The sequence below is a fragment of the Lissotriton vulgaris genome, chromosome 8 (genome assembly GCF_964263255.1).
Source record: "Lissotriton vulgaris chromosome 8, aLisVul1.2, whole genome shotgun sequence".
NCBI classification, from domain to species: domain Eukaryota; kingdom Metazoa; phylum Chordata; class Amphibia; order Caudata; family Salamandridae; genus Lissotriton; species Lissotriton vulgaris.
This window is the reverse complement of record NC_141696.1, coordinates 218834268-218855478: the sequence shown is the minus strand read 5'-3', so window position 1 is coordinate 218855478 and position 21211 is coordinate 218834268.

Below are 21211 nucleotides of genomic sequence, written 5' to 3'. Positions count from 1 at the left end.
GTTGTACCATTATTTAGTTGAAAGTTGCAACAGAAATCAGCAGTAAGTTTCCTTATTATAATTTAGTAGATGTCCACACCCCCCAACCCCACTCAGTAGATACCATCTGTAATTGGTCACTTGAAAGTTCTGCTAGGAGCAAATTAAAGCATTTCCTTTTTGCAGTTGTATGAAGCTAGGACATGATCCAGGGAAAATTTGAACACACTGCAAACCATTGGCATGTAAAAGAGACATTTTCAGGTAATTATAAATAAATATATGTATGTGAGATAAAGACAACCACACAGAATATATTTTTTTGTTTTTCAACACATTTTTAATTAGAGTTTTCAGAATGCCGAATATATTATCAAGATAAACAAGGAAATGAAACACAGCCAAACCTAACTCCTACCAAAATACCAAGGGACTTGATTACATTTATAAGTGACCTGTGTTGGATGCGAAAATGATAGCATCTGTAAAATCTGACACAGAGGTGCTTGGAATGAGAGGCACCCCCCGCGTCTAGGGTAGGGGTGCCTTTAGTGGGATTTAGTGCCGAGGGAACGGTTTCGTTTCCCTGAAAGTGGGCAAGGGGAGGGACGCCTGAAATGCGAGTAAAGAAGGAGGTGCATTGGCGGTCCCTCCCCTTAGGTGATAAAAATAGCCGGAATCAAGGGAGTAGCCTGTTTGTCCTCTCGCCTCGTTTAGTAGCCGGAAAGGCGCAGCGGGAACAGTTGCCCACCCACCCATCCCTAAGTTTTTAAGTAGATTTGGCGGGGTTCCGGACAAGAGGAAAAGGCCCGGGGACTTCTTTATGCGGAAACTGCCTGACCTTGCAGCAGGGAGGCAGTCATTGGGGCTCTGGGCTGGCGGGATAGGGGGCCGTCCTGCTGGTGGTCCTGGACTCTCCTGCCCTACCCTAGTAGCCGGTGCTTGGATGAAGCAACATGGTATCTCATATGGACGAAGTGGTAAGGGGTTGGGTTGTGTCCTGCTGGTACAACTCGCCTCGAGTGGATCTAGAGCTGACGAATTGTAAATACAAGGTAACATGTGGCGCAGATGGATACTGCGCCTCCTTATGTTCAGTAATGGTATTAAGTGGTAAGGGGTTGAGTTGTGTCCTGCTGGTACAACACGCCTCGAGGGGATCTAGAGCTGACGAAATTGTAAATACATGGTAACCTGTGGCGCAGATGGATTCTGCGCCTCCTTATGTTCAGTAATGGTATGTCGATGGTTAATAAAATTGGTCAAAAGTGGAGGTTTAATAACAAATAAAGATGGTGTTATTGACAAGTAATAAAAGCTACGCAGTGAACACCAAGTTTGTGTAAAGTGTCTTTGTGGTGGGGGGTGTGTGGTGGACGAATGGCACGGATATCCCCACTATTTATCGCATGCTATAATTATCACAATTCCTTAATTTTGGGAAATAAAGATTGTGTTGCTTACAGTACCAAAATCCACACCTCCTGTTAAATACCGGGCCTTTTCCCATTGTTCAATTCCGGAAGGTTTGACCAATTTAATGAAGGTCGCCATCTTTACCACACTCACTAATTACAAGGTGCAATAAAGAACTCCCCACTTCTTATTGCAATCCCTGAGCAAACTGGTGTTTTTGCGCATATTGCAATTTATAAGGAGAATTGTGATCATGCTCCATATGTATAAGAAATTACAAGTGTCATAGATGAAGTCAATTATAATCATTATGCCATATAAGAAGAGGTGAGGATCAAATTCGGGGTTTGAGGAGAGAGAAGGAATGGGCAGAGGGAGCAGAAGGGTCAAACAAGGAAGTTATAAAATGAGCACAGCAATACAGATGGGCAAGCGGAAAATCGACATCAAGGATGCAGCGTGCTGTTAAGCAGGGGTTGCACCCTTGTCCAGACAACTTTATACGGCTAATGACCCCTGGGGGGCAACACTAAACTCACCATTCGGCTGAATGGGTGAAGTTTTTGTAAGTTTCAATCCCGTTCATAATTTTAATTCAATAACTAACGCTCAATGACAATTAACTACTCAACTGGCTGCATGTTTTCCTCTCCTCTGCAGTTCGCGAAATAAAATCGCGGAGACCGACTACGACTTTCAGCGTGGTTGACTCAATTTCCTTCGTCTAGAGCCTAACCAGGCCATGACTCCATGGTAATTATTATGTATGTTATACTGCCAAACTAGATGGATGTAATTAAATTTACTACTTAGAATTCTGATTTACTTCCCCTCCTTTTCTTGACTTTTCAGATACGACTGCCCCATTTCACCTCCCTCTCGTATATGTCCTGATGAAGACCCCGCCAAAGGACTTAACATAGCCTACAGATAGGGGTCGAAAACGTCGACGGCTTTCTCTTTGGACTTCCGGCACATGCCCTTAACCACTCTTAATCTTACTATGTGACCGCAGAATGTCATTTGTTAATAGTTTATTAATGGATGCCTTGATTTTTGGCTTGTGTATCTGAACCGTTACAAAATTCTTTTGAATACTTGTACTTAACACATGATTTATTGACTGTGTCTATTCTTTTTGACTTTATACTCCTTTGAGCACTACCCCTTCCCTCCTTTCCTTCCTTTCCCTGTTTGGGGCTATTTTTTGAATAAGTAATAATCCAATTGTGGTTATATCCTGGTGTTGCAAAATAAAATACAACACCTGTGAATTCTTGTATCCTTGTCTGTTAGTTTCGAATAGTGTCAGTGTGTGTAGGATACAACACGCTTCCCTTGCGGGGACCCTGTTCTTGCATGTACCATCTGTCTCGAGGAGGGCTGCCTGACTTCCGGTCTATTCATCATTCCCGGGAAGGTATTTGTCATGTGAAGAGCCCCGCTGCAGTATGTTTAACCGGCCCCGTATATCTTCTTCCACGCCTGGGATAAGCTTAGCGCATATAAGTGAGGAAACTTTGTATTGGGGCAAGGGTGTGGTAGAGTGTTACTTGTACGCAGAAAGGTTATGGTATTTAGGGGCCCCGTTACAATATTCTTTGTTCCCATTTACCGTATATTTGTCCATCTTCTACAACAATATCAGCACTGAGTCACCGAGAGAGGGGCCCTATTTGAAATTAATAAAATGTGAAGCATGTTAGCTGAACCCACATTTTTAAATCATTTTGTATTTCCATGCTTTTTTTTTATTTGTATCAAAGCACTGTATACATGTTGAAAGAAGTACAAAAGTGACACTGGGTGTTAATTAACCCGCTTTGAGGAAAACGTGCTTCTCCCCCTCTGCCTATACATTGCTCTCTAGCTCTTTGCTGCTGCCCTCCACCCTGTCCTCCGTGTTACTTCCTCCGACCTACACCCTCTTTCCGTTGTCCGTACCTTCTCCTCCCCCACTGCCCTGTATATTGCTTTCCATCCAGCTGAACGCTGACCCCACCACCATATCACTTTTACAACACTCTGGCCAACCATGTTGCTCGTTTCTTTATGTTCGGACCGCTACCATTACCTTCTAGACAGAACATTTCCAAAGTGAAGTTCCCCACTAATAATTGAAATTTGACATATTCACAAGCCTGCGTTGCGTGAAATTATGATTTCTTTCGATTACCTTTCATAAATACTGTGTAAACATTGGGCGGACCAGTGGAATTGATTCCGTGGCGATTCGAGGTTTAATACACAATTTAGCATTTGCCTTACACACACACATACACACACACACACACACACACACACACTGCGCTGCCTCACAAACACACTGCGCTGCCTCACACACCCACTGCGCTGCCTCACACACACTGCACTGCCACATAATAACACTGCACTCAATGCAACATACACTACAAATACAGCTCAGTGCCGCATAATTACACACCACATAATTACACTCTACTGAATGCAACACACACTCCACACAATACCACTCAGTGCCACATAATTATATGCTACATAATTACACAGGCACTCAATGCAACATACAACCCAAACAATACCACTCAGTGCCACAAAATGACATGCCACACAATTACACTCTACTGAATACAACATACACTCCACACAATACCACTCAGTGCCACATAATTACATGCTACATAATTACACTGCGCTCAATGCAACATACACTCCAAATACCACTCAGTGCCACATATTTACACGCCGCATAATTACACTGCACTCAATCCGACATACACTCCAAATACCACTCAGTGCCACATAATTACACAGCACATAATTACACTACACTGAATGCAACATACACTCCAAATACCACTCAGTGCCATATAATTACACACCACATATTTACACTGCACTCCATGCACCATACACTCCAAATACCACTGAGTGTCACACAATACAAACCACATAATTACATTGCACTCAATGCAACATTCACTCCAAATACCACTCAGTGCCACATAATTACTCTACTGAATACAACATACACTCCCCATATTACCACTCAATGCCACATAATTACACGCCATATAATTACTATTCTCAATGCAACGTAAATACACTCCACATAATACCACTCAGTGCCATATAATTACACACCTCATACTTACACTACTCAATGCAACATAAATACACTCCATCTATCGCACTCACTCACTCTATCTATCGCCATCACTCTGTCTATCTATCTTTTGCCCTCCCTCTATCTATCGCCCTCCCTTTATCTATCTATCGCCCTCCCTCTATCGCCCTGCCTCTATCTATCTATCGCATCACTCAGCACCACCACAACATCACTCATGGGAAATACAACATCACTAGGCACTACCATAGCATCACTGAACGTCACAGCATCACTCATCGCCACCACAACATCACTCAGCACCACCACAGCATCAATCTGTGCAACGATTCAACAACTGGTTCAAATATGTTCTCTCAATGTTTCAAGCTTTATTACAAATGTCACAAAAAGATGTTAATATTTCACTTTTGTTCTTGGATTTTCGTCACAATAAAATACAATTAACATAATCGTCCCAAAAATTATTTACAAAAATTTAAGCTATTGCCATTATAAATGGCAATATCTTGTATTTAAGTATTAAATATAAAAAATGTAAAAGCCATTGTTATTTGTAATATCAATACATCTAAGTCACGTAAATACAACACATATTGCATTACAAATGCTATAGGTGTCACATTTGCGAAAGTTAAAACTATTAGCATTGTAAATGACAAAGCTATTAAGTTCTCTATTTTCAAAAGTAACACATAAATAAAAACTGTGTAATTTACAATACCAATAGCTCAAACTTTTCTAATGCGAGACCTATTGCATTGCAAATGCTTGTTTCAGATTGTTCTCTTTTGTTTCTGTATGTGGTCATCAATACATTGCTGTTGTGGTTTTGCTACCCCATCCTCACATACTATGTAATGAAGTATATTTAAAGACTCTTTAATTAAAAATTATAGCTTTTCTGTCTCTAATCCTGGGCTTTTGTTCTTGATTTATAACATTTTTAATCTATGTAATGGATTTTGTAAAGTAAGTTATTACATGAATGAGTTACATTACTCCCCTGGATGTGCACTGAATGAAACACCCCAAGCAGGGATAGATGCCTGCATGGCAGTTCGGGCAGGACTGTTCCTATGGGGCACAGGGTCAAGACTGATTTGCATATGGCCAGGTCTAAACTGGGGTGGCATGGTGAGCAAAAGAATGATGGATTTAACCATGTTAATGTCCATCCATTGTGAGTCTTTTGCAGGGACAATGGACAATTGACATTGGCTGTTGCTTGTGCTTACAGAAAGCTCGCATGCTATAACATTTGCGCTTTAAAGAGACAGAGGTCACAGTGCCACAAATTGTGTTTGTTTACACAAGTGTCATCGAAAGAGAATGCATCAGTATCATCACAGCTACTGACATCTTAGTCAAAGTTGTTCGATGTCCTAAATTTGTCAAAATAATGATAATTGCAGGGCTCAAAGTTTTTTTGGGAGTTTATTTATGGTACTGCTGAAGCTGGTGGACATATTCCCACGCGGCCTCATCTCAAATCCATCACATTATTCTTTCTTCCACTGGTCTATGCTATCTTCCTCTTTACCTCATTTAAAGGTTTGTTTTCATCTCTGCTTTACCTTTTATCGCTGTTTCCCTATTTTTATTTTCCTCCTTTTTCGCTTCGCTGCGGATGTATGACGTTACAACGCATACTTTTACAACGCCTACCTTTTCAACGCATTTTTTACACCGCAACATCCATTACAACGCATACCATTACAACGCATGCCATTACAACGAATTCTTTGAAACTACCTTTACAACGCATTCCACTACAACGCATACTACATTTACAACGCATACCATTACAACGCATAACATTACATTGCATGTAAGGTAAGTATTGGATAGTGTAGGGGTAAAAATTACTATTCTAACTCCGGGGGGTGCAACAGTAGGGTAAGTGTTGGATAGTGTAGGGGTTAAAATTACTATTCTAACTCCAGGGGGTGCAACAGTAGGGTAAGTGTTGGATAGTGTAGGGGTAAACATTACTATTCTAACTCCAGGGGGTGCAACAGTAGGGTAAGTGTTGGATAGTGTAAGGGTACTATGTGTTGTAATGCTATGCGTTGTAATGGTATGCGTTGTAATGACTGCGTTGTAATGGCATGCGTTGTAGTGGTGTGCGTTGTAGTGTTGTGCGTTGTAGTGTCATGCGTTGTAATGGTTGCGTTGTAAATGCATGCGTTGTAATGGATGTTGCGTTGTGAAAGTTTCGTTGTAATGGTAGTGCGTTGTAAAAGTTCCGTTGTAAAGGTTGTTTCCCCTTTGCTGCACTTACATAAAATAAATACATCGTAGTGGCCAAAATTGAGTGCCAGTCCCACTAGCTACAACCACTGGCAAAAATGAAGCAGTAGAGCTTGTGACATGGACACTTTTCACTTGGTGAACAATCACCACCTCTCAATCATGGGCAGCAATCAAACATAACTTCACCTGCGCTCGTGTTGCTACATCGAAGTAATACATGATACTGCAAGTTGCAAGGAGGACGTGTGCCAGTTTATGGTCCATTTGGTTCACGGCTCCCAAGGAGGCACATTGTGTTAGGGGCCCAGATTTTGAGAAGCAAAAACTAGGACAGACAGACATAAAAGTAGGACTAAAGCCTTTAGTCTTACCTCTATATCTTGCCTGTGCCGTTTTTTTTTTGCATAGTCTTGTTAATATGTGAACATACATACAAATACACACACTAGGCTTGTAAATGTATGTTTGCATTTTGTATATACACGTATATACACACGTGTGTTAGGCTTGTAAGTGTGTATGTGTATGTATGTATATATATGGCAGGACTCCTCCACCCTTAGCCCCCTGACCCAACCCTCCACCCCCCCTTCCTCCCATCGCTCCTTCCCACTCTATCACTGCTGGGAGCAGGCAGCCGCCCCCCTCCTGTGCTGCCTGACAGAAACAGATACATCACTTGAAACATTTCCGTCTTCAAAGTCGCCTGTGAATGGAGGGTATATCTGCTTTACAGAATATACTGACTTTTGTCCCAAAAACCGCGACATTTGCCTAAAATTATGAAAAGTGCCAGGCAATTGGGACAGTCCTCTTAAACCCGGGACTGTCCGGGGAAATCCGGGACGTCTGATCACCCTACATTGTGTGCATAGCACTTCACAATGGAGATTGTGAAAGGCAGGGCCTCTCATTCACAAAGGCAGCTGCATCGCACAGATGTGCCTTTGCGAATGCAAAGGAGCTTAGTACATCTGTCTCGTGCCGGCCAGATGAGGTTTGCAAATACCAAATTGAAGCTAATTTCAATAATTCATCAATCAGGGATTGCGGAAGAACACACGCGACAGGGCACTTACGCAGGCTCAGAACACACCATGCACACTTCATGTGATGAGTAACTTTGCATAGTGCCTGAGGGAGTTGTGTGGATTGTCGGCTCCATTACAGCTCAAGAAACAAGTGCTGGTTTAAGATAAAACAAACAGAACAGCAAAGTGAGAAGTGGAAGACGATTAATGTTCTCCCTATACCAACAAGACCTAATTGTAGCGCATTGAAACTGAAAACTTATTTTTTATGTATATTAGTAGGCTTAGAGCAACATGTCACAAGTTTATAAGCTGCTTAAGATCTACGGCAGAGATGGGATGTTTTATGGTGAAAAGATGCTTCTATGGCACCAGGGTGTGCCCAACTTTGGTGTGGCATGGATTCTCTGATAATAAACTTGCAAATATTTTTATTGGTGGTTCTGGCATAAATGTGCCAATTAACTTTACTTGAAACTTGGAGGAGCAGTTCATACAAAGACACTTGGGTGTTTTTATTGTGAATCTTAGATTTCTACATTTTTAGGCAGAATACTTTCAATCGTCCATTTACTTTTAGAAAGCAAGTATCCCAAATCACTCAAATGTGTTAAAATAGAACCACAAGTCTAAATGGCCAGCAATTGACAAAGGTTTAGTTTTAGCTTTGAAACTTAACTCAACAGGGGTTGTTTCGTAGCTCTGGGGAAACAAAAATTCAGCCAATTATGTTTTTTTTTCCAGTTTTGCACTAAAACGTTACCGATATTTACACCAAAGCAGTCTGGTACTTTCCTTTGCATTAGCATTCAAATTAATTTAGCCATTAAAAATAATAATGTAGAAAGGACCTGTTCTAGGGAATTAAGAAGGGCTTATGCTTTGCTTTAGTGACATATGACACTTGCTGAGCTAGCTACAATCATTATGCTTAGCAAACCGTTTCACATTCGTCTCATATTTGGCTGATTTAAATCAGAAGAAAGTTGCAGGTCCATGGTATATTAACCCGGAAGTGTATGATATGAAGTGAAAGTGGGACTTCCCTTATTCGTTTCTGTCAGAAGTTTGAATCTGCTTGCAATTGATGAATTGTGCTGTAAACAACTGTTGTCCTTATCTTCTTTCTAGCATCGAATGACTAGTCGACGCCTCAACATCCCACTGGCTTCACCACCGACCAACGCATGGGGTGAGGGTCGAGTTTAAAACCTCAACAGGCCTCGCGCAGCCGGTCCAGTGACGGCGAGGGCGCGCCAGGCCCTGCCCCGGGGTGTGATGAAGAAACCTAATGAAGACGGGGCTGATCAGCTTAACAAGCACAGGAAGGAAACGATTTAGAATTAAATCCTGCTGCGTGCACGGTGACAGCATATTGTTTGTGTCTCCAGAGAGAAACGTAAATAAGCCCCTAACCTGCCAAGGACGTAGAGCACCCCTGCAATTAGCAATGCCATGCCAGCCTCGGGCCTACAACTGGGGCTGGACACATGACAATGAGAGAAACATACAGCAGCCTTGTCCAACCTAACCCACTGCTTTTCGAGCGTGACTGGCTTCTTGAGGTGGGTTGCTGCACCTGTTCCACAGTATGGACAAGAGGTTTAGGGAAGAAGTGGCCAATGTGTGGACCGGCCATTTTTACTGTTATACAAACAAATGCTGAGTAAATCATACATTCACCGCAGTCAAAAGATCTGGTTTAAATCCATCCTTCTTTTGCTCAACACGCCACCCCAGTTTAGACCCAACCATATGCAAATCAGTCTTGACTCTGTTCCCCATGGGTACGTTCCAGCCGAACGAACGTTCCAGCCGAACGGCCAAACCAGGTCCTCCCTGGACTAGAAGCAAGCATCCTGGGACCGGTTTTGGGGTTTTACCCCTCATCAGCCAAGCTCGCTTGAATCCAGTGGCACAGTGGGCAAGGGACCCACTTCTGGTCATACTACATACATACGTGCCTCCTAGAAGTTGCCTTGAATAGATCCTTCTCCTTAAAACCAACCAGAGTCACAGTAAAGTGCTCAAATATACATGGACAAGATAATTAACTATTCCAAGGCCAGTCTTTGAATATATTTTATTTATTTATTTATTTATTTATCCGTTTTTATATAGCGTTGACTTTACCCGAAGGTGTCAGAGCGCTTTACAATAGGAACAGAACTGATACATGAGAACATTACAAGTGAACAAATTACAAAAGCAAACATTACATTACATGAGGCAAAAGTGACAATCGTGAGCAAACAAAATACAAGAGGTAGCAAACGGTGCATTACAGGAGGAAAAAGTGACGTGTGCAGGTTACAAAAGCGTACAAAGTACAAGAAGTTATAATACTGCAACAAATGGAGGACACTCAAACACAAGAACAAACGTTACGTAGGCAATGGTGGCACTTGTGCAAGTATCGAAAGCAAACAAAATGTAAGAGATAGCAAACAGTGTGTTACAAGAGAAAAGTTACATGTGCATGTTACAAAAGAGTACCAAACACAGGTAAAAGGGTAATACTGCAATAAATGGCAGATTCTCAAACCACAAGAACACACTGGGAAGGCACTTCCATAATCATGGACAATAGAACTTTTCTATACTAAAAGGTCTTCCTTCAGATAATAGAGAGGGCATGAATTAACTTCGGAAGTGTCTTTGAAGGAGGAGAACTTTGAGGCCAGTTTTGAAGGCCTGGGGGGAGGTAGTGGTCCGAAGCTGCGGCGGAAGTGAGTTCCAGATTCTCACTGCGTTGCCTGAAAAGGATGCTCTCCATACTGATTGGGAAACAGGCCCTGCTGAAGAGAGCCCTGTTCAGGGTCCCCTTGGTCAGAGCAATATTTAAAATCAATCAGACTCTGATTAGCTGATTTGCTGCTCTCAACAAACCAAGTTAAAGTATTGCGTCCATTTAGGAGTAAAGCCACATTTTAAGGTTATCCATGTGACATAAACATGTTTAAAATGAGTGTAAATGACAAAAGCGGGAAAAAATTGCAAAGTGATGGGATCATCAGCACTTGAAATCCTTGCTTAGGAATTTTTAGTCTCCAGCCCCTCTTCTCAAAAAAGAGGATCAAATTGTGTTGAAGCTACTTTCCTGCAACCTGATACCACTTGCATTAGTGAACGGAAAAACTCCTCTCTTGTCACTTTGGCAACTTCAGTCTTGGCATCTGGGTACAGAATAGCCCAGCAAAAATATATATTCAGAAATGGGCATCGAGTATATAAAAGAAAGCACCACTTTAGAGAGAATTTCAGTTTACAGACTGTGATCCTCTCCAAAGGCAAAATCTTTCTAAGTGATACAGAGTGAAGATGAAAGGATAACACATGTTCGGAGTCTACTGCAAAGGGTGGCTTCACTCTCTGGGCTGGTTGTCCTGAATGCTTCAATTAGAGGGGTGCACTCCACTCTGTTGACTCTATCTGATAGATTGTAAATATATACAGAAAAAGAGACAACAGTTTTCATCTTTTTGTTTGAAATTTGCTTCTTGGGGTGGTTTATATTTTTACGTTTTTAAAATCGGTGATATCCCGGTTTGTCACTTCTCTATTTCTTTAATTCCTCCAATTTCCCCCCTCTTTCTATTTTACATGTGTTCTTTGTATAATTCCTTCATATTTGGTAGAATTCCCACTCTTCTAGGAGAAGGTATAGGTCTGTTCTATAAATCATTTCATGAAATTCAATAAGTGGGACATGCACATTTTCTCCCTAATTAAATGGGACCTGCAATGTATCTCCCTAAGCAACTCTTCCCAGGCAAATCTAAGTAATGGTGTTAACATCCCTATAAACGATGAGGTAAGACGGGTGCTCCCAAGACCTATGTCTGATACAGATTCTGTTGAGTGAATGATATATTTTATTGGGCCATTTTATGTCAGATACAGATGTTACAAATGAATCTGAGGCTTCAGGCACGCAAAGGATCTTTCCTCAGTCGTGCTCTGAGCTGCCTGGGCTTGATTAACAAAGATAGTCATAAATAATGCCATGCATAGTTCAAGCCTATGCATGTGTGATTTAACACTGTTTGGGCATTTACAGATTTTGCTGTCAATTACAGGTGTGAATTATGCATGTCTAGCTATGTAACCACACAGCACTCACACAGATAGGTGGTATTCACCTCTTGCCGTGCTATAAAAATACTACAAAGATACAAACCTATATCCATGCAATGTTGAATTGATTCATAATTCCAAGAAGTGCTTGCTTTACATATCAGTGTATAATGCGTATGTCTAAAACTAGGAAACTTACAAATTCACATATCTTCTCACCTCACATTTCAATTTACCAAATTATTCCATTTATAATACATTGCAACCCTTCCTGCACATGCCCTTCAAAAACTAAGACAACTGGGTATTCATGGGTAATCTGGGAGGTCATAAAATTACTAAAATATATCGTACACTTATTAATAACACTTTCACTACACTCCACAAAACTAGAGAGGCGTGGCAGCAAGATCTGGGTCCTCTGGAGGAGGATGACTTGGTGGAGGCATTGGCAGCTTCACACAGCGCTGCAATTGCTGCTCGCCTGTGTCCTATCCAATTCAAATATTTACATAGGGCTTATTATACCTAGCACAGGCTATAGCGTGCTGGACCTATTGAGTCCCCACACTGTCTGCTTTGCAACTCTATAGAGGGTACATTTCTGCATACTGTATTGGTCTGCCCAGTGGTGACCACATTTTGGAAGGGGATGTTTGCGTGCCTGTCTGAGGTCCTGGGGTGGATTATTGCCTCCTCGTCGAGGTTAGCTCTCCTACACTTTAAGGAGGATATCGGCCGAAACAGATACAAATGCCAACTCCTATTCCTGGGCCTAACGCTAGCCAAGAGAGACATTGACCAGGAGTGGAAAGCTGAGGCATCACCAGCGCTTGGGGTGTGGAAGAAGGGTCTTGATTTTAGCATGGTTTTGGAGCTCCCGGGATTTGCGGCAAGGGGGTGCCCCCGGAAACATTACAAAATCTGGAAAAGGTAGCGGACTATAGGGAAATATATCTGGAGCCTCCTCCCCCCCAATGGATGTTAATGAATCAATATCATGATACTAGCTGGTTGGTATATACCAGTTATCTGTAATCACTATGAGTGTAGATGGCAGTATTTTTCATATGTTTAGGTTTCATGTGTCAGATGGAGCGACCTAATGTGGCACAGTTGGCTTTTGCTTTTCCTTTTTTCTTCTCTTTTATATTTTTCATCTATATTACAATATATCTATCTTGTGTGGAATTTATTTGCTGCAAACATTGGAAATGTTGATTCCTACATTTGTTATTCTATTTGTTGGAAATGGATGGCCGCTGTGGCCCATCTCTTATTGGATGTCAAAAATAAAGATATGTTGTAAAAAACAAAAAAAACTAAGACAACTGGTGCACTTAACTTCAATTTGTCCCCACTTATGCCTATTTCATTGGTTATAAGTCACTTGCTCAGCTATGTGTAGTAAATGCAAGTCAAATGGTTTTAATAACCCTCTAGTTTACTTTGTTGTTGGGGTTCTCCTCTTCTTCATTGCATAACATATCAAGCATATTTGTTAAGCTCCCAAGGGATATTGTGTCTCTATTGAGAGGCCAGAGATGTTTATTACCCAAATCAGTGGTATTCAGTATATCACCCTCACAGGGATATAGACTGAGTGGACAGGCTGGAATTTCAACCAGAGTCTATGGGAGCAAACGCAAATCCATGTAGAGGATACAGTAACCCAGTGAGCTACCAAACTCGGCCACCCTCTGACATTCTTCTGTGGATGCCCACTTCAGAAGTTCATGTGGAAATCTCGTTTGTGGAATTTACATAGATATATGTAAATATAATATCTATAGAAACATCACAGCTTTGTGAATTGAAAAAAAACATTAGGTGTGTTTAATTTACAACTTCGTCAGGCCAAAGCCAGAGGTATATTTGGAAATAAACCTGTGAAACGGACCCCCTGTGTTTATGAAACACAACATGGTAGCTTGGGCACTATGTTAAACAGTACCGACTAGCCTTCAGCACTCTTGTTTGGCACTTTGTTGCACCTACGCCCATATAAACTGAAGTGTGATCATCTTACATCATGTAGGTTGGCGTAAATTGTAAATTAAACGTCTATACAATAACAATATATATTATTGATGTGCTTTTGTCTGGTACATATCTACTAGCGAGAATCATTGCTAGACCCTGTGACAAATAAAGTATCAGTTAGCCTTGCATAACTTCTGTGAGTGAAGAGCACAGAGATTTACTAAAGATGTATGAAATTTCCATTCACAAAGAGTGGTTGCAAATTTCACACCAACTTTTTGCAAATAGAATGGAATTTTACAAACCAACCTACGTACTTATAGGTTCGCTCACACATTTTGAATCATAACGGCTCACAGTTCGACCTACCTCATCAATATTCATGAGGTGGGTGGCAAATAGGGACTCACTATGATTGGATGCCATCATAGGGATGGTGGCCTGCTGGGGTCTGCAGATCACGCCTGTGATTACATTTTCATTAAAGTACAATCTTTTTTTTCAATGTAGTCAGTTTTCCTTAAAGAAAACAGGGCTGCATTTAAATATGAAAAATATATTTTTTGTTTGTTTGAGAGTTGGCAGTTGTCCCATGGAAAACCCCCTACTTCCCAACAAACTGTCTTTCTAACATTCATAAAGGGGAAGGGGTCGTCCTTTGATATGTAAAATTTCAATGTTTTGTGACTGGAAACTAGACATTATTCACTTGTTCCTCAACAAAATCAGCACCTTTCGACTAACACAGAACTCTCCAACACTTCTTATGACACCTCACACAAATCTGCTTGTAAAATATGTACCTGACACTAATTGAAGATAGTAACCTTTGATGAAGTTCTGACATTATAAAGTCGATCAGAGTAATCAGTTATGGGACTAGCATTGTCCTCTCTTCACATATCTCACTATTCAGTGTCTTCATATCACTCCTTTCCGTTCTTAAAATGATTGATTTCTGCCTCGTATGAGGATCCCACACTTTCTCAATAAAACCTTTCAGATCCTCCCCCTTCTAAGAAAAACTGACTAGACCCTAATTAACTACCCAGCTAGCTCCTTGTACCTATCTCGATTTTAGAGGTACGTTTTAGAAAGAGTTTTTGACGTTCAATAAGAAGAATACGTACATCACTGCCAGCCCCTGCAATAATACCAATCTGCAACAACATGAAAACTGCATTCATCCAGGTTGTTAAATCTCCTTTGGAATCAAAGACAATTGACAGCTAGTTCTTGTTGCTCTGTGTCAGTCCAAGTACTCTCTAACCTGCTGGCTGTCTGCACTGTTGGGGAAGATGTTGACTCAAATTCCTTCCTTCTTCTTACCAATGTCACCAACAATGTAACACCAGGAAGTTGCCAGCAATGAACCAGGGAAAGGATGGGGGGGGGACTTCTTACCTTGTGCTCGCTGCATTGCCAACTCGGCGATACAGCAAGTGCAAGGTAAATAGTTTTATTTATTTATTTACTTACTTTACTCCTGGCCGTCGTACGTCCGACTCCACTATCCCTCCACCCTGCCCTCCCCAGCCTCACCCCATCGCCACACAGCACTCCCTCTGTGAGCCGCCATTGAATATGGGATAATTATCACATCCAATAAATTCCGAACAGCTGTGTCAGATTTTTTTTAATGCAATAATTATCACATCCCACTTAGCCCACACGTAATCTGGCACTAGATACTACATTGTTGAAACTTATTTTGAAAGCCTTGATCCATTTTTGACAAGTTCTGGCTGTGGTATTTTGGTATAACCATTCCTTCATTTGTTGGTTATTTGAGTGGAAAAAAGTACCTTTTTACTGGTAGATGTCCTTTTTTTGCCAAGCAGCATGCGTTTCGGGGTCCACTTGGTTACCGTGCTGAATTGTAGAGTACTCTTTAATTGCTAGATTTTAAGTATTCTCTGTTCTAAGAATTTGCAGGGGCAACTCACAATTGTCAGGTGTCCTCACCTTGTGTTTTCTTTCTTGACTCTTTCACGTGTTTGTGAGTGTTAGATGAAAATCAGGAGACAAGGCAAATCTAAAATTTGGAGTCAGGGACTGCAAGCTGTTTAGAGCAACACGATTTCAAGCTTCCTCTCTAACACTTAAATCCAGCACTCAAAACAAAGGCCTATGGGCTTGATGCAGTTTAAATACTGCCATGCCCAAAATGGCTGCAGGGTTGTTGCCGGATTTCATTACTTAGGCAAGTCCCAAGATTGGTGAACACTCAAGCAGGTGTGTGGGTGCTGATCCTGGTCCTATGTGGTGGCCTCTGGATGTTGGAAAAGGGAAAGCTCTTGGGCTATCACTCAGGGCAGGTTCATGGGCTGCTGGGTAAAAAGCTCCATGGACCAGAGAGGGGCTCATAAGGATAACCTCCAGTGGGGGCATCTCAGAGGGGGACCAGACAAAGGGTACTCTATGGGTTCACCCGATTCACTGCTGCAACCTGGAGAATGGCACAAAAGGCACAGGGTGCAGGCTTTAACAACCCATCGGCAGTGTTCAACACAGTTGACCACCTCACCAACCTCGCCACCATGTCCTCCCATAAGGACACCTTGTAAGCGTTCATGGTGTAGTATACGTCTTTCCCTTCTGGCAAACAATTTGCTCAGATATTGTTCATGGTTGGCCTCATTCCTCCTGACATGTAGTGCTCCTAAACTCTAACCTCTCCGATGAGTTTTACCTTGAAATTAGGTACGTTGGAGTCCTGCTTCCAGTCAAGACATCTTGACAACACGTAACTGTACCTCACAGTGTCAGTAGCCAATGGCATCAATTGACTAAAAGCCTCCCGTAACATATTGGAAATAAGTCACTATTTATCCATAGTCAAATTTCACACAAAACCAAGAGTTCTTTTCATCAGAGGTGGTCTGGCTTGATGCCATGATGACCCTGGTAGGATTCACCCCCTTGTTCACCAACTGTGTAACGTCATTTTGCCTGAATGGCTACTCTAATATTTCCTTTATAAGCTATGAGAGTGTGGTGTCTACAACAGGCTGGTGTCTACATGAACCATCTTCTGAAAATCAAGCTACGTATCACAAATGCCGACCCCAGTTCCCTATCTAAACCCTAGAAATATCAAAGGCTGGCCACACTGTTCCACCTAACCCCTTTACTCCTCCCAGGCCCCAGTGAAAATCATACTTCCGGAGGAAAGTACTACAATATCACAGCAAACCAAGAGCAGCTTCGCTGGTTCTTCCTAGGAGCCCGTATCAATTTCAAAACTTACTGCATCATCTTCAAATCCAAAATGTCTGATTATTTTACAGACTAACTATCCTTAACATCAACCTTTGCTGCACACAATGCACTACCCGATGAGGGTGAGAATGCAGAAGACACAGAGGAATATGAAGCAAACACTATGTATCAATGCACTGAGGTTCTGAATTTTTGTCTCTAACAGTCAGTGGCGTAACACAAAATGATCGGGCCTCCCTGCAGAATATGATGAGGGGGCCCTGAGTCTCCAATATCTCACCGATATGCATTGGCCTTGGGCTGAATGAGGTCCCCTTGCACTGCAGGGGCTGCAGGGACCTGTGTTTCGCCCCTGTCTGGCTCTTTGTCCTAAATCCCCTGTCCACTGTCTGCCGCTCCCTTATCTCTGCTACAATTCTCTCTCAGCAAGCTAGACCCAATCACAGTGACAGGTAGTGAGGAGACTTTTCGCTGGTCCATACTTCGGCACTTACAACAATAAAATAATCTTGCAAATTGTTACTTTCTACTTTCAGTTTGGGAAAGACACAGAGGCTTCCCCAAGCTGTTGTTTACATTATACTAATAGTTTTGTGAGGGCCGAGGGGGCCCCACAGGATGTGGACGTCTGAGGCCCCCGAGCACTGTGGAGGCTGCGGGGGCCTGTGTTACGCCCCTGTTGGGGGCCTTTGTTACGCCCCTGCTAACAGCGCCTCCATTAATGCAGTTAGACACTCAATACTCATATTGTCTGACAATCTTTCTCTTTACCCAACTAACTCTTTGCCCAATCCCTCCCGCCCCGCCGCCTAGGCACTGCTCATCAACCACTCCTGTACATCGTATGCAACATAAGAAATCGACAAATTCCTGCTCCACCTTGCACCTCAATCAGGGCCCAATGGGGAACCCAAAGCAGCCCTCCCAATGTTGACGGAACCGCCCCTTTGCTGCTCTTGTTACTAGGGGCCAATATAGAAGCACTGCTACAAAACCGGCCCCATCACTGCAAAATCGGCCCCACCCTTCCAGCCTCTGGGGGAAACGCCTGATGCCCGCTACGGCCAGTCCAGCCCTGATCTCAATCTATTACCTGTGTGCTATGTAGACAGTCTTGCATGCCACAATGTAATCCACGCCCTAATTGTCCCATTGTGTTGTCTTTCAGATCCTTCCACCGTCTTAGATATATGCTCCTCTTACCCTGTTGAGTGCTCCACTTGTCAGGGCTATTTCTATCCTATATAAACACCCTAAATAATACTAAAAAGACCTTGCAATATGTATGTGAATGAATTCGATTTTGAGCGCTTTGTCATAGTTTTTAAACAGTATAAAATGGAATGAAAGTCAGACATACAAGGCCATAAGAATAAGACATGGTGTTCATACTGATATCGCCCGAGAATGTTGATGGGTCACAATATCGAGGACAAAATATAAAAAAAGAAAATATCGACAGGTAAGTAAGACTCGATTGTCTGTACCTAAGTGCACATATACGTACCCACGCAGCACATATATTTCCAACGCCCGCACATGTGGGGTTAGGATTGGTAAATCCATACTTCCCTATATGCACTTACCATTCAATATTTTGTCCCTCGATATTCTGCCCTGGATAGTCTTAAGCCATAACATTCTAGGAGTCGATATTCAGCAGTCCAATCATAACACACAAATCGATGGGTGGTGCGAAAAAATGTAATGCCAATTTGCACTATCATGTGTAGTATCGAAAACTTATGATATTATAAAACACTTTTGTGGCCACTTGTGAAATACCAATGCAGTATTGAGCTCTTGGTGCACTTGTGCTGAGCTTTTAGGGGTGAGGGGGGATCACTAGGATCACTAGCAGCTGGTATATCTAGAGGAAGAGAGATGTTTCACTCTTGCACGAGTGTACTCTGTAACGCTTTACGATTACAAAGCGAGGACTGGAATACCCACCAGAGGGAATCAATGGTCTCAGATCTAGCGCTGTGAAGTTATATCTGCTCTGTTAGCTGCTTTGTTGCACCCTGTGGCCCAGTCACATCACTAGGAAGATCGAAAATGGCTTATTATATCATTTAGTCCAGTGCCTCCTAATACGATTGGGAATAGCCTATTATTGGCCAGCCAAGAAATAGATTTGGCACCAGCAAATTATTCACGGGAGGGCATGTATACTACTCCCCTCTGATTTTACCACAGACACATGCACACTGGGCCAGATGTACCACCGTTTTTAGCAGTCGCAAGTGGATAAGTGGGTGGCTTGTGACTGCTAAAAAGGGTGTAGCATGTACAAATCCTATTTTGCTAGTTGGTAACCTATTACCGACTGGCAAAATAGGGTTTGTGAGTCAATATTAGGAAGGGGCGTGCCAAGTGCGTCCCTTACCATTAGCAAATCATACGGTGATGTACGATTGCTTTGCAACCATAAATGCGGTCGCTAAACAATTGTAGTTACCCCCATTTCAAATTGGTGGTAAGCCAGTCGCAAATGGGAAGGGGTCCGCAGGAGATCCCTTCCACCTTTGTGTTTGCAAGTAAAAATATTATTTAAGAGCAGGTTGTGGTCCCACAGACCACTGCCTGCCCTTAAAAAATTAAAAGAAAATGTTTCATTTTTTTCTTTCAAACACTTTCTATTTTCCTTCAAGGAAAAAGAGCTTTATTGAAAAAAAAATGACATTTCATGTATTTAAAAAGCACTCCCCTCTCATTTGATCATCAAGGATAGGTGGTTACTTGAATGTGTTTTTCTCCCTCCCCTTCACTGCTTGCCTATGTTTTACTTATGTCTTTTTGCTTCCTTCGGTCCTAATATGTAATGCAATTCTTTTCCTTTCCTGTGTGAAGCACTCTGATACCCATGGGTCAAGCTAGCACTATATACACCTTTTTAAATAAATAAATAAATCAAATAAAAGACACGATGGTCTGCTGTCCCCAGCAGGCCACCATCCCTTTGGTTGTAGCCCATTCCCAATGGGTCTCAAATAGCTACCTGCCTCGTGAATATTGATGAGACAGGTTATTTGCGACCCCATTGGGAATTGTTAAATGTGTCATATTAGAACATTCCATTTTGCGAGTCGCAAAATATTTCAATTTGCGACCCGCAAAGCGAAATGGTCATACACCAGGCCCACTTTCCTATGCCCAAGATCACATCGAAAGGCAACTGCCATGGAGTCCAGCGTTGCAAGAAATTGTATGTTAAACTGCATTTCATCCTAGAGTTAAACACATGTATTCACAGTTGTAAGTTTTATCACTCTGGTCCCTGAACACAACGTGATCATCTCACGAAAGCAGCGCCAGAGAAAGAGAGAGAGCACCCCAGACCTCCACATCTGGCGTGGATCAGGGTACCCTAGTACCTGCATTAAAATGCTAAGTGCGGGCCCTCACTACAGCTTAACTTGGACACAGCATGTCAGAGGAGGGACAGCTTGGGGTAGAGGTGCTGGGCAGGCAGCCTGCAGGGGGGGCCTCAGACCCCCCTACACTCCTCCTGCCCAGGCCCTGAAGCCTCTGCACTGAACATTGTGCTCAGGGCGCTGGATAAATACTAAAGGTAAACAGTGGCTGCTTAAGACTGTTATACACCCACTATATACTCTCTGCACACAATAAGGATCAAGGCCTAAAGCGTCGTTAATACCGACCTGGAGATTAAAGGGATTTACCGCTGGATGCACTCTTCTAATCCTTTCAGGACAGGCGGGAATACAAATGTAAGGGGCTGTCTGAGGGACAGCTCTGCTGCAGAAGAGGAGGCTCACACAGGCGCACTCTGCACAAATGAACCCATCGGGTAAAAGAAAGAGGAGGGACTGAATTGGTTGAAGAAAAGAAAAACAGTGAAGCATACAATCCAACAAATGCATGCATACATTAAAACGCGAAACCAGACTTTGCATAAGTGAACAAAAACACAAAAGACTAAAAACCTATGTGTACAGCATTGTAACAGGTCACTTTTACACAGGTTCACATTTGACAGCTGAAGTGGATTTTTCCAAATGAAGTATCAACTTCGATATGATAAAAATACACAAACACTAGAGAAGAAATCAACGGAAAAAATGAAAAGCTTGGAGATCACGGACAGAGGCGGCAATACCATTATTCAGTGTATTCA